At 51.8% G+C, this 22,922-nt stretch overlaps 1 protein-coding gene across 1 annotated transcript in view; it reads left to right on the forward strand.

Annotated features, from left to right (window-relative positions):
- The window catches only part of TBC1D22A (TBC1 domain family member 22A), a gene marked incomplete at its 5' end in the record, with an annotated part of 424,244 nt that overhangs the window by 260,495 nt on the left and 140,827 nt on the right, over positions 1-22,922 (forward strand).

Genomic DNA, 22,922 nt, shown 5'->3' on the forward strand with positions numbered 1-22,922 from the left:
GGCTGCAGAATGCTGGCGAGGAGGTGGGCTCTGGGCACACCCAGCAGCTTCTGAGACACACATGCGCTCTGCCCTCCCTCGGATCCTGTGTGCCCTGGAAATGCCAGGTGGGGAGGGGGTGAGGTGGGGACACTCAGGCTTTGCGTGACCCATCAGAAAACAGAGTAAACTGTGATTTGCTCCCAGTCTAAGGCGTTACGAGAAGTGAGAATTTTTCAGGTATCTGTGGTTAAATTTCAGTGCTAGAAAAGTGAAAAGAACTCATTTCTGGCAGAATGGGGTAAGGGGCCTCTTAGTTCTTGAATGTGATGGTGATAAACAAACCTTCCCTTGAAATTTATCCTTTGATAAATGAATCTCATTTTTAAACACCTTCCATTTATTAGTTAAAAGGTTTGGAGCTCAGTGCCCAGGTAACTTTGTCCTGCTCTCTCGGTAGCCGCGAACGTCCCTTTAATACGTTCCATTCCTACATGCTGCCTGCGGACACCTCGGCAGCGGTGGGGCTGCTCATGGATATGGAGGTGGAGCAGAAGTAGTTTGTAATGGGGAGTCACATTCCCAGGAAGCTCTGGTGTGAGCAGGTGCCCCAGAGATTGCTCAGGCACCTCGTTCTGGGCATTGAGGCCTGTGCCAGGCATAGGGGCCCAGAGTGACCTGATTCTTGCCCTTCCTGCTTCCCCTGCGTCAGCATGGCTGCTGGCACTTCTGTTCTTCCTATCCATGGAAGGGGCGCCCGTGGAGGGGCGGAGTTTTCCCTTGTTTCGTCTGCAGCGGAGTTTCTGCGTGTTCTGCTGGATGCGTGTGGATCTGTGCCGTTGGTTTGTGCTGGGCGCAGACGCAAGCCCATCACGTCTCATTTCTAGTTTTTGTCCTTGATTTGTTGTTTCAATGACATCAGTCACTGTATGAAGAGTACCGGTGCCCCCATTTTAATGGAATCTGAGGAGACAGACATTGGCTAGACTGCTTTTAATTTAAGCCTCCTCTTCTCTGCCTGCCGTTTGGCTCGGCTGTCCTGCCTCTTGGAACCAGTTCATCTGTCCGTCCCACTCTCTCCCCTGCTTGGGCTGACGACACACATTCATGTGAGTCAGTCACTGTTGGTGGCTGTTTAGTGAATGGCCACTCGGGCCACGTTGCTGAGCACCATGAGGCATTAAGAACATCAGGCTTGGGCTCTAAAGATGCGTGAGCCGGGACACTGTCTTGGTAGCACCCCCCCATCACCGTGTCTCCTGCTCACAGGTCGTCATCACCATGGGGAGTGGGTCCTGGTGGTGGGCGGGGCCAAGGCTGCTGAAAATGAAGGCGACTGGGATCCTGGGCGGGACGAGTGGAAACACGGGATCCTCAGGGCCCTCGCCTGTCACTCACGCGTATCTGGAAGAATTCAGTATGTGGCGTACTTAAGAAGCAGTTCTCCTTTCCTTGCCCTCATCCTCCTCCTGCCTTAGCCAGATGTTCCTGTCAGCATAGCACTCACTGTGGGGCCCTGACAGCCCCCGTGCTCCTTGGAGTCAGTTACTCAACAAGTCTCATCCAGCCCCTGTAGCGTTGGAGGCTCTGGTGCAGGAGACAGTGAGCAAGGCCAGCCACAGCCCCTCTTCACTCCCGCGCTTCCCAGCTGGCCTGGCGCCCACATCCAGCGCAGGGAGGGAACACGGAGCCTGCGTTTGTTCACTTTCCGAGTGGCCTCCCAGTGCGCTGGGTGGAGTGGGCAGCACCCCTTCACTGTCCAGTGGTCCCAGCACCTGCTCGTGCCTCCCGCTCCCTCCCAGCCCGGTGGCTTCCGGATCAGGACATGAACAGCCTCACACTTCAGCAAGCATCTGTGAAACATCCATTGTGTGCTGGGACCTGAGTGGACAGTGATGAGCTAGACAAGGTCCTTCTTAGGGAACTCTTCTCTGATGAGATGGCAGATTGGGAGGACAGACGGGAGCCGTCACTGTCTGTAGTTTCTGTGACAGGGAGCGTGAAGGACTGAGTTGAAGAAGTGTCCAGAGAAAGCTGTGCAGAGGTTGGGATGTTGGTGCTGAGTCTCGTGTAGGTGTTTGGGGACAGAGGAGGCAGTGGAGGTGTGCAGGGAGGGAGGCTGGGGGCAGCAGAATCAGCAGTGGGGGCTGTGGGTGGGCAGGGGTAGTGGTATGGGGCATGTGGGATAGAGACGTTGTGGGCAGTGGTGTGAGCAGTGGGGGGTGTGTAGGGAAGGACGTGGTTTGGAAAGTGCTTTTCCCCGAAGGCATGCTAGGATAATCCATCCTACCCATCCATCCCTCACTGGCTGACCCATTTAACCCTCCATCCTCCCCTCTCCCTTAACCCTCCATCCTTCCCCTCTCCCTTAACCCTCCATCCTTCCCCTCTCCCTTAACCCTCCATCCTTCCCTCTCCCCTAACCCTCCATCCTTCCCCTCTCCCTTAACCCTCCATCCTTCCCCTCTCCCTTAACCCTCCATCCTTCCCTCTCCCTTAACCCTCCATCCTTCCCCTCTCCCTTAACCCTCCATCCTCCCCTCTCCCTTAACCCTCCATCCTCCCCTCTCCCTTAACCCTCCATCCTCCCCTCTCCCTTAACCCTCCATCCTCCCCTCTCCCTTAACCCTCCATCCTTCCCCTCTCCCTTAACCCTCCATCCTTCCCTCTCCCTTAACCCTCCATCCTTCCCCTCTCCCTTAACCCTCCATCCTTCCCCTCTCCCTTAACCCTCCATCCTTCCCTCTCCCTTAACCCTCCATCCTTCCCTCTCCCTTAACCCTCCATCCTTCCCCTCTCCCTTAACCCTCCATCCTTCCCCTCTCCCTTAACCCTCCATCCTCCCCTCTCCCTTAACCCTCCATCCTTCCCCTCTCCCTTAACCCTCCATCCTCCCCTCTCCCTTAACCCTCCATCCTCCCCTCTCCCTTAACCCTCCATCCTTCCCCTCTCCCTTAACCCTCCATCCTTCCCCTCTCCCTTAACCCTCCATCCTTCCCCTCTCCCTTAACCCTCCATCCTTCCCTCTCCCTTAACCCTCCATCCTTCCCCTCTCCCTTAACCCTCCATCCTCCCCTCTCCCTTAACCCTCCATCCTTCCCTCTCCCTTAACCCTCCATCCTTCCCCTCTCCCTTAACCCTCCATCCTTCCCTCTCCCTTAACCCTCCATCCTTCCCTCTCCCTTAACCCTCCATCCTTCCCCTCTCCCTTAACCCTCCATCCTTCCCCTCTCCCTTAACCCTCCATCCTTCCCCTCTCCCTTAACCCTCCATCCTTCCCCTCTCCCTTAACCCTCCATCCTTCCCCTCTCCCTTAACCCTCCATCCTTCCCCTCTCCCTTAACCCTCCATCCTTCCCCTCTCCCTTAACCCTCCATCCTTCCCCTCTCCCTTAACCCTCCATCCTCCCCTCTCCCTTAACCCTCCATCCTTCCCCTCTCCCTTAACCCTCCATCCTCCCCTCTCCCTTAATCCTCCATCCTCCCCTCTCCCTTAACCCTCCATCCTCCCCTCTCCCTTAACCCTCCATCCTCCCCTCTCCCTTAACCCTCCATCCTCCCCTCTCCCTTAACCCTCCATCCTTCCCTCTCCCTTAACCCTCCATCCTTCCCCTCTCCCTTAACCCTCCATCCTTCCCTCTCCCTTAACCCTCCATCCTTCCCCTCTCCCTTAACCCTCCATCCTTCCCCTCTCCCTTAACCCTCCATCCTTCCCTCTCCCTTAACCCTCCATCCTTCCCTCTCCCTTAACCCTCCATCCTTCCCCTCTCCCTTAACCCTCCATCCTTCCCCTCTCCCTTAACCCTCCATCCTTCCCTCTCCCTTAACCCTCCATCCTTCCCCTCTCCCTTAACCCTCCATCCTCCCCTCTCCCTTAACCCTCCATCCTCCCCTCTCCCTTAACCCTCCATCCTTCCCCTCTCCCTTAACCCTCCATCCTTCCCCTCTCCCTTAACCCTCCATCCTTCCCCTCTCCCTTAACCCTCCATCCTCCCCTCTCCCTTAACCCTCCATCCTTCCCCTCTCCCTTAACCCTCCATCCTCCCCTCTCCCTTAACCCTCCATCCTTCCCTCTCCCTTAACCCTCCATCCTTCCCCTCTCCCTTAACCCTCCATCCTTCCCCTCTCCCTTAACCCTCCATCCTTCCCCTCTCCCTTAACCCTCCATCCTTCCCCTCTCCCTTAACCCTCCATCCTTCCCCTCTCCCTTAACCCTCCATCCTTCCCCTCTCCCTTAACCCTCCATCCTTCCCCTCTCCCTTAACCCTCCATCCTCCCCTCTCCCTTAACCCTCCATCCTTCCCCTCTCCCTTAACCCTCCATCCTTCCCCTCTCCCTTAACCCTCCATCCTTCCCCTCTCCCTTAACCCTCCATCCTCCCCTCTCCCTTAACCCTCCATCCTTCCCCTCTCCCTTAACCCTCCATCCTCCCCTCTCCCTTAACCCTCCATCCTCCCCTCTCCCTTAACCCTCCATCCTCCCCTCTCCCTTAACCCTCCATCCTTCCCCTCTCCCTTAACCCTCCATCCTTCCCCTCTCCCTTAACCCTCCATCCTCCCCTCTCCCTTAACCCTCCATCCTTCCCCTCTCCCTTAACCCTCCATCCTTCCCCTCTCCCTTAACCCTCCATCCTTCCCCTCTCCCTTAACCCTCCATCCTTCCCCTCTCCCTTAACCCTCCATCCTTCCCCTCTCCCTTAACCCTCCATCCTTCCCCTCTCCCTTAACCCTCCATCCTTCCCTCTCCCTTAACCCTCCATCCTTCCCCTCTCCCTTAACCCTCCATCCTTCCCTCTCCCTTAACCCTCCATCCTTCCCCTCTCCCTTAACCCTCCATCCTTCCCTCTCCCTTAACCCTCCATCCTTCCCCTCTCCCTTAACCCTCCATCCTTCCCCTCTCCCTTAACCCTCCATCCTCCCCTCTCCCTTAACCCTCCATCCTTCCCCTCTCCCTTAACCCTCCATCCTCCCCTCTCCCTTAACCCTCCATCCTTCCCCTCTCCCTTAACCCTCCATCCTCCCCTCTCCCTTAACCCTCCATCCTCCCCTCTCCCTTAACCCTCCATCCTTCCCTCTCCCTTAACCCTCCATCCTTCCCCTCTCCCTTAACCCTCCATCCTTCCCCTCTCCCTTAACCCTCCATCCTCCCCTCTCCCTTAACCCTCCATCCTTCCCCTCTCCCTTAACCCTCCATCCTTCCCCTCTCCCTTAACCCTCCATCCTTCCCCTCTCCCTTAACCCTCCATCCTTCGCTTCTCCCTTAACTCTCCATCCTTCCCCTCTCCCTTAACCCTCCATCCTTCCCCTCTCCCTTAACCCTCCATCCTTCCCCTCTCCCTTAACCCTCCATCCTTCCCCTCTCCCTTAACCCTCCATCCTTCCCCTCTCCCTTAACCCTCCATCCTTCGCTTCTCCCTTAACCCTCCATCCTTTGCTTCTCCCTTAACCCTCCATCCTTCCCCTCTCCCTTAACCCTCCATCCTTCCCCTCTCCCTTAACCCTCCATCCTTCGCTTCTCCCTTAACCCTCCATCCTTTGCTTCTCCCTTAACCCTCCATCCTTCCCCTCTCCCTTAACCCTCCATCCTTCCCCTCTCCCTTAACCCTCCATCCTTCGCTTCTCCCTTAACTCTCCATCCTCCCCTCTCCCCTAACCCTCCATCCTCCCCTCTCCCCTAACCATCCATCCTCCCCTCTCACTTAACTCTCCATCCTCCCCTCTCCCCTAACCCTCCATCCTCCCCTCTCACTTAACTCTCCATCCTCCCCTCTCCCCTAACCCTCCATCCTCCCCTCTCACTTAACTCTCCATCCTCCCCTCTTCCCTAACCCTCCATCCTCCCCTCTCACTTAACTCTCCATCCTCCCCTCTTCCCTAACCCTCCATCCTCCCCTCTCACTTAACTCTCCATCCTCCCCTCTCCCCTAACCCCCCATCCTCCCCTCTCACTTAACTCTCCATCCTCCCCTCTCCTCTAACCCTCCATCCTCCCCTCTCCCCTAACCCTCCATCCTCCCCTCTCACTTAACTCTCCATCCTCCCCTCTCCTCTAACCCTCCATCCTCCCCTCTCCCCTAACCCTCCATCCTCCCCTCTCACTTAACTCTCCATCCTCCCCTCTCCCCTAACCCTCCATCCTCCCCTCTCACTTAACTCTCCATCCTCCCCTCTCACTTAACCCCCCATCCTCCCCTCTCCCCTAACCCTCCATCCTCCCCTCTCCCCTAACCCCCCATCCTCCCCTCTCACTTAACTCTTCATCCTCCCCTCTCCCCTAACCCTCCATCCTCCCCCTCCCTTAACCTTCCATCCTCCCCTCTCACTTAACTCTCCATCCTCCCCTCTCACTTAACTCTCCATCCTCCCCTCTCCCCTAACCCTCCATCCTCCCCTCTCACTTAACTCTCCATCTTCCCTTCTCACTTAACCTTCCATGCTTCCCCTCTGCCTTGATCCATCCCCCCACCCACATTTCAGCCATCAGTGCATCCATCCATCCATCCATCCATCCATCCATCCGTGGAAAACTTTTACTGGGTCTTGCTCTTTGGGCCTAGGGATGGAAAGATTTCATGTCGTCATGAGCTCACAGGCGCATGGGAGGAACAGCCGCGCAAACCACCAAGGCCACTAACGTGCTGCCCCCGCCTCACACAACCTACAGGCCACCCAGTGGGCCCAGTGGAAGGGGCACTCAGCTGACCATCAGTCGGCGGTGGGAGACTCTGAGATCAGGGTCACAGCCACTCTCAGTGGCAGGACTCTCAGCTATACAGTGCATCGGGAGAGAGGGACTCTATCCGGGGAAGCTCTGCGTCTTCAACCTCGCTGTAGACTTGGGCCACATCAGGGATTTCTTACTGCGGATGGGATGACTCTTTTATCTGAGTAATTTGTGCTGTTTTCACTGGGAGTTTCTTATTTCTCTGTTTCCTTCTCCATTTAAATCAAGGGTCCCGCCTGTTGGTGTGGTGCTGTCAACCAGAGCTTTCTTGTTCCTCTCCTGATTCTCTGCCATGCCTGGGTTTCCAAGCTGGAGTTTGAGGGAATCCTTAGTCGTCTCCTCCTTGCCTTGCTGCAAAGGGGAGCACAGTGGGGTCGGTGGCTTTCCTTTTGCCAAGACAAATGCAGTGAATGAATGTGGTGGACAGGCCCTAGGTGACTGCCATGGGTCATCGCCTGCCTTGGTGTCATCCCCTCTCCTGGAGTTCACATACAGTCTGAACTTAATTCTAATCCATGGAACGTGGGATTGTAGGATGTCAGTCCCATAATTATATTATATAAGATTCCCCCTTAGCAAGCGGGAGCTAGAGATTTCCCTTTGCTTCTGAAGTAAGGGGCTGGCCGGAGAAGCCCACATGGCAGGGGCTTGTAGGCAGCCTCCAGCCCATAGCTGGCCCTGAGTGGGACGCTCAGTCCTGTAGCTGCCAGAGAGTGAATCCTGCCTGCAACCTGAATGAACCAGGACACAGGTTCTTCCCCAGTCAGGCCTCCCGATGAGGAGGCAGGCCTGATGGCAACTTTGTGAAGCCCTGAGCAGGGAACCTAGCAGAACCCCACCTGTAGCGTGGAGCCCTGAGCAGGGAACCTAGCAGAACCTCACTTGTCGCATGGAGCTCTGAGCAGGGAACCTAGCAGAACCCCACCTGTCATCTGGAGCCCTGAGCAGGGAACCTAGCAGAACGCCACCTGTTGCCTGGAACTCTGAGCAGGGAACCTAGCAGAACCCCACCTGTCGCCTGGAGCCCTGAGCAGGGAACCTAGCAGAACCCCACCTGTCGCCTGGAGCCCTGAGCAGGGAACCTAGCAGAACCCCACCTGTCACCTGGAGCCCTGAGCAGGGAACCTGGCAGAACCCCACCTGTCGCCTGGAGCCCTGAGCAGGGAACCTAGCAGAACCCCACCTGTCGCCTGGAGCCCTGAGCAGGGAACCTAGAAGATCCCCACCTGTCGCCTGGAACTCTGAGCAGAGAAACTAGCAGAACACCCCACCTGTCGCCTGGAGCCCTGAGCAGGGAACCTAGCAGAACCCCACCTGTCACCTGGAGCCCTGAGCAGGGAACCTAGCAGAACCCCACCTGTCACCTGGAGCCCTGAGCAGGGAACCTAGAAGTACCCCACCTGTCCCCTGGAACTCTGAGCAGGGAAACTAGAAGAACCCCACCTGTTGCCTGGAGCCCTGAGCGGGGAACCTAGCAGAACCCCACCTGTCGCCTGGAGCCCTGAGCGGGGAACCTAGCAGAACCCCACCTGTCGCCTGGAGCCCTGAGCAGGGAACCTAGCAGAACCCTACCTGTCACCTGGAGCTCTGAGCAGGGAACCTAGCAGAACCCCACCTGTCACCTGGAGCCCTGAGCAGGGAACCTAGCAGAACCCCACCTGTTGCCTGGAGCCCTGAGCAGGGAATCTTGCAGAACCCCACCCATAGCCTGGGCCCATAGAGACTGTGACCCATACAGACTCATAAATATATGTTGTTTTAAGCTGCTAAGTTTGTGGTAATTGGTTACAGAGCAACAGAAAACTAATAAAATGAACAAAGGACAAATAATCCCACAGAGTCCCCGTTTCCCTCCCGCTCCAGCACTGGGGTTCAGGGCCTGCTCCTCTCACTTTGATGCAGCTCTGACATTCCTTGGTCAGGAACTGCCGCCCGCTTGCCACCCCACCCACTGTTGGCAGGCGCTGCTGGCTGTGGCAGGTGTAGACAGGGCTGAGTGGCTTACAGTGAGGGTCTCAGAAGAGTCCCCCCACCCCTTCCCCTCTGCGAGCTGGGCATTTTCCCTCAAATAGAGAAGAGAATACAATCAGGATTAATAAAAAATCACAGCGCCACAGTTCATTTAAACTTGATCAGGGAAATGAGCACCAAACGTTGGACATTTTTCCTTTTTCCAGTCAACATTGATCTCCAAACAAAGACGCTTTCAGGTTTGGTGACAGCCTGTACACCCAGTGCTCTAGTTCATGTTTTCAGGGAGCAGACTCACTCTGCTGCTTGAATCAACCAAAAGCTGGAAAAAATATGTGAAACAATGGTTTTTAAGATACAGGACATAAGGTAGCCAGGCCATCCCTGGGAGGGAGGAAAAGTACAGGGTGAGCTCCGTGATTGCCCAAACGCATTGCCTGGAGGGAGTCTCTGGAGCATGGTGTGGGGAGGCGCCTGCGGGTCTCCCTGAGTTTAGACAGAGCGGGGAGTCTGGGGAAGCCACGGCATCTGGAGTTCTTAGGCCTGAGGCTGGGAGAGGAGAAAGCGACCCTGAGAGAACCAAAGTTCTGGCGACAGAGCAAGACTCCATCTCAAAACAACAACAACAACAACAACAACAACAACAAAACACCAAAGTTCTGCACGGGTTCCTTTCAGGTATTAAGCTGAATACTGATCAATACACAGATGTGAGGTTGGGGAAGAACCGCTTGAAATGATGAGAGAGAAGAAGCCTCGGAGCCCTTACAGGGGGAAATTGTGTCTGTTCTCCGAAGCCAGAACGGAAACCTTTAGAAGTCCCCGGCATCAGGTAGGGAACTTAGAAGGGTTTTCCCTCAGTAGTGGTAGTGTAGAAACCTAAACTAAATACTACTCTGGCCCCAAAGCTTAAAAACAGGACCCCACACAATTAGTCTGTTCCTAAATGACTTAATTGCATCCCAGCAAAAATTCAAAGATATTTATAGGAATACAGAAATATCAGGTGCCCAACAAGGTAAAAGTGACAATATCCAGCTTTCAAAGGCATTGTCAGGCATGCACAGAAATGGAAAATATCGCAGATAATGAGAACAAAAGTCAATCAGAACTGACCCAGAAATGGCACAGATGTTAGACTCGTTAGTTAGGCATAGTCATTAAAGCAGGTATTATAACTGTATTTCATATGTTAAAAATCTGGAGAAATAGATAAAGACATGGAAGTAGAGACATGGAAGATATAAAAATGATCCACATTGAACTTACAGAGAGGAAATACCATGTCTTAAATGAAAAGCATACTGTGTGGGATTATCAGCAGATTAGACTTTGTACAAGAAAAGATTCATGAACCTGCCAACACAGCAATAGAAACTATTCAAAATGAAAGAGAAAAAAATGAACAGAGTCAGTGAACTGTGGGACAATTTAAGTAGCTTTATATACCTGTAATCTGTGGTCCCCTAAAGGGAGGAAACAGAAAAAATATTGGAAGAAATAATAGTTAAAAAAAATCGTATGGAAGCTATAAACCTGTAGAATTGAGAATGTGAATGAATGCCAACCGAGCAGAAAACATGAAGAAAACCAGACCAAGGCACGTCATAATCCAATCACCTAAAACTACTAATATAAAGAAAACATCAGAAGCATCCAGAGGAGAAGAGACACCCTGCATTACAAAGGTAAGCATGACAACAGCAGTCTCATTGGAGGCATCAAACCCGGAGACAAGGGAGCAGCCTATTTGGACTATTCAAAGAACAGCAAACCAGAGAAACCTGTTAACCAGCAAAAGTATGTTTCAGAAATGGAGGTGAAATATGTGCTGTTTCAGACATATAAAAGCTAAAGGGATTCGTCACCAGTAGACCCGGATACCTGCACGACAAGCAATAGGTAAACTTGCAGGTGGAAGGAATACGGTCCTAGATGACCGTGTGGACCTGCACAAAGATTGAGGAGTGCCCAAAGTGGCAACTCTAGGAATGCATTGAAACACTTTTTCTTGTTATTGAAATATCTTCAAAAACAACCAGATGGTTAAAGCAGAAGCAATAACAGTGTACTGTGGGTTTTCTAACACACGCTGCAGTGCGATGAAGATGACAGGAGCACAGGTGCCGGCGAGGAGAGATGGAAGCAGATCGTGGTAAGGCCCTCACGCTGTGCTGCCTGTGAAGCCGGGTAATCGTATCTGGAGGGAAACTGTGGTAAGGCAAGGACACATACCATCAGCCTTACAGTCACCACTAACGTAACCAGACAGAGCTATGGCTAATAAGCTACCACAGGAGATAAAGTAGATTATATAAAACACTTAATATAAAAGAAGGCCAAAAAAAGGAAAAGTGGAACAAAGAACAGATGGGACAGTTGGGCCACACTAATAGTAGTCTGACAGGTTCTAACTCAGCCATGTCAGTAGGTATGTTCAATGCAAATGATCTAGACACTTCAATTAAAAGGCAGATCTTGTTAGATTGGATTAAAATCAACACCCAACTGTGTCCTTCACACGAGGGTTCTTCGGGCTGAGGGTGGGAAAGGAGAAAGCAACTCCGAGAGAACCAAAGCTCTGCAGGGGTTCCTTTCAGGTACTAAGCTGAATATAGTTTCCATACTTCGGGGCATGGTAGCTCAAAGCCATAGTCCCAGCACTTTGGGAGACTGACGCAGGAGGATTACTTGAGCCTGGAAGTTTGGGACTAGCCTGGGCAACATAGTGAGACCCCGTCTCTTAAAAAAAAATTAGCTGGGCATAGTGTAGTGGCAGACGTGTGCCTGTGGGCCTAGCCACGCGGGAGGCTGAGTTGGGAGGATTGCTTGGGCCCAGGAAGTCAAGGCTGCAGTGAGCCATGATCATGCTGCAGCCTGAGTGACAGAGCGACACCCTGTCCCCTGTCTCAAAAGAAAGAAAAGAAAAAAGCCCACAAATATGAAGATGCAAATAGTTTAAAAGTAAAATGGTGGGGAAAGATATTTTATGCTAACACCAATCTAAAGAAAACGGTAATGTCTATATTAATGGCAAACAGTAGATTCAGAATAGAGAATATTATCAAGTATCAAGAGGATCATTTTGTATGATAGAGTGGGTCAGTTAATCAATTGGACATAATTTTAAGTGTTTATGCATCCACTAAGACTGTATCAAAATATACAGCAAAATCAGATAAAAATGCAACAAGAAATGGACAGAGACACAGTCACAGAAGGAGATTTCGAGCTCCTCTTTTCAGGAAGCGATAGAACAAGTAGAAAATCAGGATATAAGAAGCTTGAAAACACTGTCAACAAACTTGACTTAATTGATTTTTATGGAAGATTCCAAGAGTGCACATTCTTTTTAATTTTGCACATGGAACGTTTACCAAGATAGACCATATTTTGGGCCATTAAAAAAGTCTCAATAAATCTTAAGGGGTTCGAGAAATATGAAGTATTTCTTCTGTTCTCTGAGCACAATGGAATTAAATTAGCAATCATTAGCAAGATACCTGGGAAATCCTCAAATATTTCTAAACGAATTAACACACTTTTAAGTAACCCATGGATCACAGAAGAAACAAAAGGGAAATAAGAAGTTATTTTGAAATGAATGACAATAAAATCCAGCACTTCAAAATTTGTGGGATGCAAAAGAGCAGTACTTAGAAAAGTATACTACTTCCCTTAGAGGGAAACCTATAGCACTAAGCAGTACCTAGAGGGCAACATATAGTACTGAGTGTGTGAGAAGAGGCTGTGCTTAGAGGGAAATGGATAGTACTGAGTGTGTGAGAAGAGGCCGTGCTTAGAAGGAATCATATAGTACTGAGTGTGTGAGAAGATGGCAGTGCTTAGAGGGAAACGTATAGTGTTGTAGAGAAGTGCAGACTGGTATCCATCATGAGCATAAATGTAAGGATCCTGAACAGATTTTAGTAAATCAAATCCAGCAATACACATCCCGATGATGTAGGGTTTATCCTAGAATGTGAGGTTGATTTTCAGTCAATGTAATTATTATTATTAACATATTTAAAAAGAAGAACAAACCCATAAAATCACATCTATATATGCAGAAAAAGCATTTGACACAATCCAATATCCACTCCCAATGAAAATTCTCAGTAAACAAGAACAGAAAGGAACTTTTGAAGCTGGATAAAGAGCATGTTTGATGTTTAAACCCATAGCTGACATAATAGGAAAGGGAGGGTGTCAATGGAAAGCTTTCCCCCCAAATCGGAAACCTGGGACAGTGTTCCTTCTTTCCACTTCTGTCCGGTGTGTATACTGGAGATTCTGGTGGCAGAAAGACAAAAACATACATTCATTTATTCGTACATACATACAAACGTAAGTGGCATCCAGACCAAAAAGGAAGAAGTAAAACTCTCTGCTTTTGCAGACAACATGATCATGTTTTTTGAAAGTCTGATGGCATTTACAAAAAAGCTACTAGAAAGAATAAGAGTTTAGCAAGGGTTCAGGATACAAGATCTCCATACAAAAATAAACTTTGTTTTTGTATATTAACAGTGAGAAATGAGAAATTGAAATTGAATGAGCAATACAATTTATAATAGCATGAAAATGTGAAATATTTAGGGAAAACACTATGATAAAATATGTAATAGGCCTGTACACTGAAAACAAAACAATGCTGAGAGAAATGAAAGATGACCTAATCATGTTCAGAGATCAGAAGACTCAAGAGTATGAAATGTTAGCTCTCATCAAACTGATCATACATTCTACTCAATTGCAATCAAGATCCCACATGCTTTTCTATAGAAATTGACAAGCTGATTTTTAAATTCATATGGAAATACAAACTCCCTAGAATGGCTAACACAACACAGAAAAAGATGAACAAAGTTGAAGGACTTTGTTCACTTTTTTCTTTTTTTTTTGTTCACATTAGCTGATTTCAAGAATTATAAAGCTTCAGTAATCAAGACAGCATGTTGTTGCCATTGAGTATAGACAAAGAGATCAATGGAATAGAAGAGAGTGCTGAGACATGGAACTGTGCATATGTGCAATTATTTCCAAAAAGGTACAAAAGAAATTCAGTGGCAAAGCATGTATTTGCTATGCATATAATTGTTATATATGTTGAGCAAATGAAGAAGTTCCAATTGAAAATTCACATCAGAGGAAGGAGTTTGAATTCATATTTTGTGCCATGTTAAAAAGTTACCTCAAAATGAATCAGAGACCTATGTTTTGTTTTTTTAATTTATTTTTATTTATTTAACTTTTTATTTCTATAGGATTTTGGGGAACAGGTGGTATTTGGTGACATGAGTAAGTTCTTTAGTGGTGATTGGTGAGATTTTGGTGTACCCATCTCCCGAGCAGTATGTACTGAACCCAGTTCGTGGTCCTTTATCCCTCACCCCCTTCCCACCCTTTTCCCCTGAGTCCCCAAAGTCCATTGTGTCATTCTTATGCCTTTGAATCCTCATGGCTTAGCCTGGTTGGGGTGGGAGACTAGTCTTCTAAGTGAAGTTAACTCAGAGACCTATGTTTGAAACCTAAAGTTATAAAACTTCTGCAAGGAAACACAGAGCGTCTTTGTGTGACCTTAAGCTAGGCAAGCAAGATTTCTTGGAATAATGGCCAAACCCTCAGACATTAAAGACAATTTGGACAAATAAATCGGACTTTACCAAAATTAGAATCCGTTTTTCAGATGATACTATTAATATAATAAAAAGACAAGCTAAAGACTGGGCGAGCCTTCCAGAAGTGCAGGTTGCGACAGAGCCTAGGGCCAGGCCTGCCTTCTGGACTCTCCCTGTCTTGTCCAGCCCACTCCTCTTCCCTGGGCAGCTTTGAACTGCGGGTTCCCTGGCCATGGAGCACAGTCAGGGCCCCTGGAGCTTCAGGCACCCAGGGAAGCGGCTCCGTCATCTGCATTTTTCAAGGAAGTAAATCAGATTTGTTGTTGCCTTCTCATATGAAAATGACCCTGTTTTAGAGGGGTTTGCTGAGTAGCTCATGAGCACATCTGTGAAGTGAAAATGATTTAATACCTCGTTGCTTCAGTTCCATGTAGCTCTAGAAGAAGTTGTATTTTAGATTATGTTACTGTCAAAAAAATAGACCTCAATACCTCTCTAGAGATGAAAAGATTGCGTGCTGTGGTTTCAGATAAACACCATTTCTTTACAACCTGCCAGGAGGCTTTATTTCATTCTGCGCTCATGTTTGCTGAGATTCTGAGAGTGAGTGGTCATGTTCTTGTCCCTTGGTCCCTGTTCCCCACGGCCCAGGTTCTGAGAGTGAGTGGTCGCGTTCCTGTCCCTCAGTCCCTGTCCCTCACGGCCTAGGAATGAATCTGGTGTGACCTCTTCCGTCTCGCCTGCCTGTGCATACTTAGCTGTGTCTTGGGTCTGACCTGTCTTCAGCCCCATCCTTGTGTTGAGCGTGTGAGAAGACAGCAGTTGTGTGACGTGACCTTGACATTAAATGAACAGTGGAGAAGTTATCTCGAGGAATGTGTTTGCAGTTTGGCCTCTGCCTTGCAGTCTGGTTGGATCTCAGCCCCCAGGGCCATTTAATGGTGGTGGGAGCATTCTGTTTGTCCCCAAATGTGGGACACCACCCCACGATCCTGACACTGACGTCCCAGAGTTGGTGTCAGACTCTATGAGCTAAGGGCTCAGTCCTCAACAAGAGCACCCTCACTTCAGACGCCAGCTGCACCTCAGTGGTCCCCAGGCCACCTGCACCTCTGCCCAGCTGGCTGTAAATTCAGTGGTGCCCGTGACTTCAGGTTTGATTATTCATTAGAATGGCTCATGGGACTCAAGAAAGCCAGTGATTATGATTCCAGTTTTATGTACAGGTTAGGGGGACCAGCCAAATGTGGAGAATCATGGGACGAAATCTGCAAGAGTCCCGGGGATGCAAAGCTTCCATACCCCTCCCCATGGGGCCCAGGGACACAGTGTTTCCATACCCCTCCCCATGGAGCCAGGGAACGCAGTGCTTCCATACCCCTCCCCATGGAGCCAGGGAACGCAGTGCTTCCGTACCCCTCCCCATGGAGCCAGGGAACGCAGTGCTTCCGTACCCCTCCCCATGGGGCCTGGGGACACAGTGTTTCCATACCCCTCCCCATGGGGCCAGGGGACACAGTGCTTCCATACCCCTCCCCATGGGGCCAGGGGACACAGTGCTTCCATACCCCTCCCCATGGGGCCTGGGGACACAGAGCTTCCATACCCGTCCCAATGGGCCCAGGGACACAGAGCTTCCATACCCGTCCCAATGGGCCCAGGGACACAGTGCTTCCATACCCCTCCCCATGGGGCCAGGGGACACAGTGCTTCCATACCCCTCCCCATGGGGCCAGGGGACACAGAGCTTCCATACCCCTCCCCATGGGGCCAGGGCGCTAACTCTTCCTGCCATAGCCTTGTGTTCGCCAACAAGAAAGCCCCTCAGAGCTTGGTGACTGGGGTTTCTATTGCGGTTCATTGCATAGGCCAGATGACTGAACAGGGGCCACCTGATGGAGCTCATTGCCCAACCTCCCTCCTCTTCCCTCCCTTCCCTTCACCCAGGCTCACCTGACTCTACAACCCGAGGCCTTAATGTGCTCTCTGGTGTCCAGCCCAGACTCGGCTGCTGCCTGAAGGAGAAGACCTGCTGGCAGCCTGGATCTTGACCAAGGCTCCTGGCTGCCGCTTCTGGGGTGGGGATGGCAGGAGCCCTGCCTGTTTGCCTGCAGGGATTTGCCAGCGAGCGTCCTGTGCCGGGAAAGTGGAGTTGTGGGTCCATGATTCTGCTGCTCTTCCTTGAGCCCCATCTCTCTCCCCTGTTCCCTTCCATCTCAGGCACGCTGTCCCATCGGAGGCCTTGGTGAGCGGCCACAGTGCTCTGTCTTGAGCTGTCAGCCCCGGACTGCTTTCCCCAGAGTGGCCTGGGCCGGGGCTGCTGCTCGTCCTTGGTCTCAGCCCTTCCCACCTTCTGCCCACCGTTGGCAGTGAGCGGCTCTTGGTGTTCTGGCTGGTGAGCGTGACTGGACCCTGCTTGTTGGGGACCTGGCTTTTCTAGCTGTCAGCGACATAAACCAAACCACGCAAATGAGAAAGGAGGTGGGCTCAGAGTGAGGGGCCTCTTGGTGCAGAGGGGCCCTGCTCACTGTCAGTGGCTCTTGCTTTTGTTCTTTTTTATCTTTTTAACTGATAGAGAATTGAAATCTTCCCCCAGAATCAAAGCCTATTCATGGCTGTCCCAGCCAAAGCGTGATGTATTTGTGTCTGTTCTCGGCTTTGTGTGGGGGGTTGAAAGGTTTTCTTTGTCAGGTGTCTAAGTGTGAGCCATTATGGTGCTCTTTAGGCGATAAATCTGAGTAGTGTCTGGTCCTGCATAAACAGTATGTTTTTTATGCCAAGTCAATGGGATACATGTTTTTTCCTTTTTAGCATAAATCCTGGGACACAATGTGTTTGCATAATTTATTTTTATTTTTAATCAAGAAGACAAGATGTTTCAGCAGAATTTTCGGTCTGTGGATCTGCTGTTTAAAGTGCTGAGAAAAGTGTTCAACAAATACCGTGATTGTTTCTCCAGCTTGCCAATATGACACATCTCTTCCTGGTGACTTTGCAACAATAACATTGCCTTGCCCTGCCACATAAGGGCTTATGAAAACATCTTTTCAGCCTGAAATATGACAATAATTTCACCTGCCTGCTCATTCATTGTATGTATACTCTTATTTCCAGTGAAATGGAAATTTCAAATTCAGAATTATTGCCAACCAAATTACCTTTATCAGTGAAAGAGCATCTGCTCGCAATTACTTATAAAATAAGAAAAATGAATCCTTTCGGCATGTACATTTGCAGCTTTGATGTGTATAAATTGGAAGTAATGCCTGGAGTTTAGCAGCCCATCCTTCACCGTGCCTGGACGGGAGGAGGCTTTCCCGCTGGGGATGCACGTCCGGGGGTGTGAGGCCCTGGCTGGCTGCTGCCACACCCTTCGTGACCTGCTGCCAGAGAAGCTGCGGAATTGTGGTAAGTGACCACTTCCGTGTGAAGAAGGACACTCCCTGGTGCCTTCTGGATGGATATCCCATGGGCTCCAGAATCAGGCCGGCTTAGCCAGGCTGTGTTGGGTGACCCAGTGGAGCGCTCGCCATGGAGTCCCTTGCTGTGGCCACCGTAGTCTCGTGCTGTGCCTGCCGTCACCTCTGGGTGGGCGTGGGTTTTGCCTTTTCGCTCCTTTCAGGAGTTCAAGGTCCTGTGTCAGGCAGAAGGCCAGGCACTCAGGACGCAGAGAGCTTGTAATTTGGGTGCAGCGCACAGCTTGGAGCCTGAAGGCTGGATTGCCTTGTCTGTTTCCTACAGGCTGCTGAGCCCCTGGCGGGCAGAAACAGGCCTTGTCTTCCCTGTAGCTTTGCTTTCAGAGGCAACCCTGGGAAGTGGAGGCCCCTGGTCAATCTTTCCTTAAGGAACCAACGAACGAGGAGCCTCTCGTCCTGGAACGGCCTTGCCTGTGCCTGTGAGGTTAACACTGTGTCCGGTTTTCTGGTTAGTTCCTTGTGACCGGGTGCTCTTGCAGATGTACTGGGCTTTGCCCTGAGGAGGGTGGGTGGCTCTGCCCAGGGCGCAGGTGCCCAGAGATGCAAGGGTGGGTCCATGCTCAGCCCTGGTGGTGTGGGGTTGTTTCAAGGGAACAGAGGGGGGCCAATCCTCAGGCCCATCTTGGCTCACCTGCCTCCTTGCGTGCACCTTTGGACAGGTCCTCTTACCTGCCTCACCTCACAGGTGAAGGGCCAGGGTCCCCAGGGTCAGGCTGTGAGGTGTGTGCCCCCGCTTCAGGAGCTGTGCAGTGGGAGTTTGGTGCAGCCGGCTGTTGCGCTCTGGCTGGAACGGGCTCCTCCTCAAGTCAGCGTCCCTCAGTGAGGGGCTGAGGGCTTGGTGGCCTCTGTGCTTTCCACCCCTAAGTCCCTGCACGTTAACCCAGCAGGGAGGGTTAATTTGTACTCTGTTTAGTTACCACAATGACAGGTGTTCCAGAAATATTAATATGTGTTTAAATTTTCAAGTCTGTTTCTTGCCAGTTTGTGTTGGAAAGATGTCACCTGCCTCCCAGGCCCTTGGTAGAGTTGTCTGTTTTCCCAGGTGGGGACACGCCGAGCCCCGGCACAGGTGGGCTGCTGCTGCTCTAGGCAGGTGACAGACTGGCCGGTGAGCCAAGCCTCCTCTTCTGCGTGTGACTCTGTGGTGCGCACCTTCCCCAGCAGTCACCTTGTCCTCATCCATGGCAGAGGCCGCCCTGGGCGCCAGGCTGCCCGGTTAACAAATGTGTGCCCCACACACATCACATGTGTGGTGGGCCATGGCCTGCCTTGGTGCTGGTCTCTGTTTCTGGACAAAGTCCCTGCCCTCGAGGAAGTCACAGTCTAGAGGATAAGACTCTCTGGCAAGTCCCACCCACACCAGGTCCCCCAGGCTGGGTCCAGGGCCTGGCCCTGTGAGTGCTTGGTTGCGAGGCCTCTCACACACTGGGCTTGGTTCTCACTGCATTCATGCCTGGAGCGAGAGGAGAGAGGGAGTGGCTGTGAACACACACCCAAAGGGAAGAACGCCCAGGCTCTGTATCCCTGTCTAAAGCTCGCCTGAGGCCTCCTGTGTAAAATGTGGGCGCAGCACTCATGTCCTGGTGATTAGCCTGTGACTGTCCCACTGCTGCCTTGGTACACTGGGGCCCTGCCCTGGCAGCATTGGAGAACCTTCAGAGCAGCAGCCAGACAGGGATGCGCAGTGTGGCCGTGTGTCCCAGGAGGCCCCAGGCTGCCGACTTCAGCTCATCTCCACGGCAGAGCTTCATTCACGCAGTGCAAGGTGGCAGCCACTTGCTGTAGCCCACATGTCCACGCAGAGCTGTGGGCTGGGAGTGGCCAGTGAAACCAGGTGCCACCTGCCAGGCCAGGCACCTGCCCTGGAGCGTTCCTTTCACACTGCCGTCCCAGGCCGTCCTGTGTGGCCCCTCCTTCCTCAGGCACTGTTTCAGGCAGTAATTTTCCTCCGGAGCTGTCGCTGTCGTCCTGGCTGCTCTTCCCCAAGTAGCCAACTGCTCCTTCATGGAAGCTCATTCTTCTTTTTTCTGTGCAAAAGAGCCTTGTTGAGTAAATGGAGTCATTTTCTAAACAGCTGGTTTTAAGTGTTCATCAGACTTGAATTCCACGTGTCAGTGCGCTGGGGGCAGCAGAGTCTGGTAGCAGCTTGGCTGGACTTCCGCCCTCCGAGGGGCACGGGCAGAGGTCAGGCCTGGATGGTGGAGCCCCCTCAGGGCTTCGTAGAACTTTCTATCAGTTTAGTTTTGTAGCTGCAGATTAACTTCAGGTTAGAAATGATTCTGTAAGTTATTTGAAAAGAATGTCATGTTCTAGGGTGTGGCTGGAAAACTCCTCGCTATTGCTGTGTTGAGAAATAGAAGTAGAGGAGGAGGAGGACGGCCAGGCTGGGAATGTGTCCGTCTTCTGGTTACCTGTTTGCTCTGTGTACTCATTCGTTCATCACAGTCACCTGACAGACACTCATGGATGCTCAGTTGTGTGTACTGGGGCCTGGGGAAACAAAGGCGACCCAGACCTGGACCCACACCTGACCAGCTCACACCCCAGGGTGGGCAGGCGCCCTGAGCACTTATGCCCCTTTTGTGATAAATGCTTCCATAGAGGTGTGTATAGAACAAAGAAGAGGGGGAGGCTCACAGCGTGGGGTGTTTCTGGAAGCATCTAGGAGTTTTGACGTCTGGGTAGCCTCACACTGGGCAGAGACAGGTGCCCTGGTGGAAGGCTGCCATGAGGGTGAGCCCGGGGCGCGGGGAAGCCTGCGTGGTGGCGTGGGTGTTGTTAGTCACCTGGTGCCACCGCAGGAGACATGGCATTGCAGGGGAGGGCGGCGGTGAAGGCCGAGGAGGGAGTAGAGGGTCTGGTGCCTTTCTTAGGCATTCTAACTTCATTCTGGGGGCCAGTGTCTCTTCATCTGTGGGGATCCTGAGACACCTCCTGGCACCCCTTTTGGCCTCTCCGTCCCCCGAGGGATGAGCAGCCGTGAAATTAAACTCTGCGGGGGCTTCGGCCTCAGGGGCCCCCTGGCAGCACCGTTTTGTTCTCGCCACTTGCCACGCTGCTCTTTACTTAGAAAAGACTGTAGGAACCATTTTTTGGTAGTGAAATTAGTTTTATTTTAAAAATAAATGTCTTTAATAAAGTGCCAGTGGATTAGAAGGAAGCTGTTAAGTGAACAACACGCTGGCGCTGCCTCTGGACCTGCACTGCAGCCATCCCCTCCCTCGGCGTGGAGCTCCTGGAGCAGGTGTCCTGCGTGAGCCACTGGGACCTGTCCTTCCTGTCTGTGAGCCTGTGTGGTGCCGCGTCCTTGTGTGACCTGCCCTCTGAGGCGTTCCCAGTGCAGAGATGTCACTGGCACGTCAGCATCTTCTCTAGAGTCTCTGACATCCCACCTGGAAGAGTGACTGAGAGAGTCGAGATGAGAATCTGTATTTAACAGCTTCCGTGGTGATGAGGATGAAGAGGAGGGAGAGGAGGAAGATGAAGACACGATGATGTCCAGCCCCGTTTGGGAATCCCTGAGGTCACTGCCAAGCCCACTGCACCCTGGTGTCAGGCCCTCCTTGCCCCGCAAGCGGGCCTGTGCATTCCCTGTGCCCCGGCTGTCTCTGGGCCTGGCTCCTCAAACGTTTCTAGCCCAACACCTTTCAGAAGTGCTCCAAGGCAGGGGAGGCAATCCCTGGTCTACGTGCCGGGGACTTTGGACGATGGAGCTCGAACAGGCCCAGTGCAAAGATGAAATTTCATTGAAATCGCAATTTTATCCTAACAACTCATGACGATAATTGACTTGATGGCATATTATGCATTGGTTTTGGTTTTAATACACAAATAACATTTTCAGTCGCTCAGAGTAAGCTGTCCTTGCTGCTCACGTGTGACCGTCTTTGCTTGCAACCAACTCTGGCACTGATGCGTCAGGCTCCGTGAGTCCTGAGGCACCAGCGTTCCCAGCCACTCATCCACCCAAATGTTCTACCTCTGAAGCTCTCATGGGGTCAGGGGAGACAGGTGGGCTTGCTAATGAAGAAGTGTGGGCATCTGTGGCCATGTGTGTGGTGTGCGCCAGACCTCTTCATAAAGCAAAAAGCTGACCAACCTCCTGCTGTAGCAACTGAGTATCTGAAGTGAGCAGATGCCTGCCATCCAGAGGAGCTGCCCTGCAGGCTGCTCTGCTGCTGGGGACCGCCACCCCCGCCTGCCTCCGGGGCCTGCCTGGCCTGCTTGTGCCTGCTCTCTGCAGGCCTGGAGCCCTTGGTGCTCAAGTTTGTTACTGCAGAGGCAGCGCACAGTGGTGGGTGTGTGGGTGCCTCTAGGCAGCCTCCTGGAGGGCATTCCTGTGGGTCGTGGGCAAGGCTGTCCAGCCTCCATGGTGACTTCCTCCCAGGCTGGCCCCTGGGGCTCAGAGGGGAGCCTTTGCCGTTCTGCTCCACCCAGTTCTGCAGTTTCCACAATTATTCACTGTCGTGTTGGAATGGAGCATGTATTGCTGCATCTACCCCACAGTGTGAGCCAGGGCCTCATCCTGCAGGCGTCCCCTGACACCCAGCCCTACAGGAGCCCCGCCCCAGCACGTTTGCTCTGGTCAGCTGAGGACAGCAGTGGTTTAGGGGAAGAGGGCGACAGGGAGGGCAGAGACAGTGAAGGGACCAGCTCCCGCCACAGCAGGGTCCCATCATGGGACCAGAGCTGCCCATGCTTTTCCAGGGCCAGCTTAGTGGAGCCTGCTTGGAAACCAGCCCCTGTCTTTAGGTGAGGGCAGCTCCCAGTCCCACAGCCCTGAAGTCCAGGCTTGGGACTCGCATGTCTTGGCAGACATGCGAGGTCCAGGCTTGGTCCATCAGGTGGAGGGCATTGCAGGATGGACCCTCCTATTCCTCTTCCCCCTGCTTCTCGCTTGTTGCTGAAATATTGCAAGTTACCAGGGACTTGAGTAAAACAAACCAGTAAACAGAACACTAGCTTTTCTCTGGTATTTGTTTATTTGCCATTTCTAGAACTTTCTTTGAGGGAATGGAGATCCCTGTGAAGTGTTTCAGGGTCACTTCTCAGGGCAAACTAGGGTTAGGTAAGCGTGGATAGAAGGAAGGTGTAACTTGGAAGCAGGGTGAGGAAGTGAGCTGCAGAAAGAAGGCTCTCAGCAGCCCTCAGGT

The sequence above is a fragment of the Pongo abelii genome, chromosome 23, assembly GCF_028885655.2.
Source record: "Pongo abelii isolate AG06213 chromosome 23, NHGRI_mPonAbe1-v2.0_pri, whole genome shotgun sequence".
Taxonomy (NCBI): Eukaryota; Metazoa; Chordata; class Mammalia; order Primates; family Hominidae; genus Pongo; species Pongo abelii.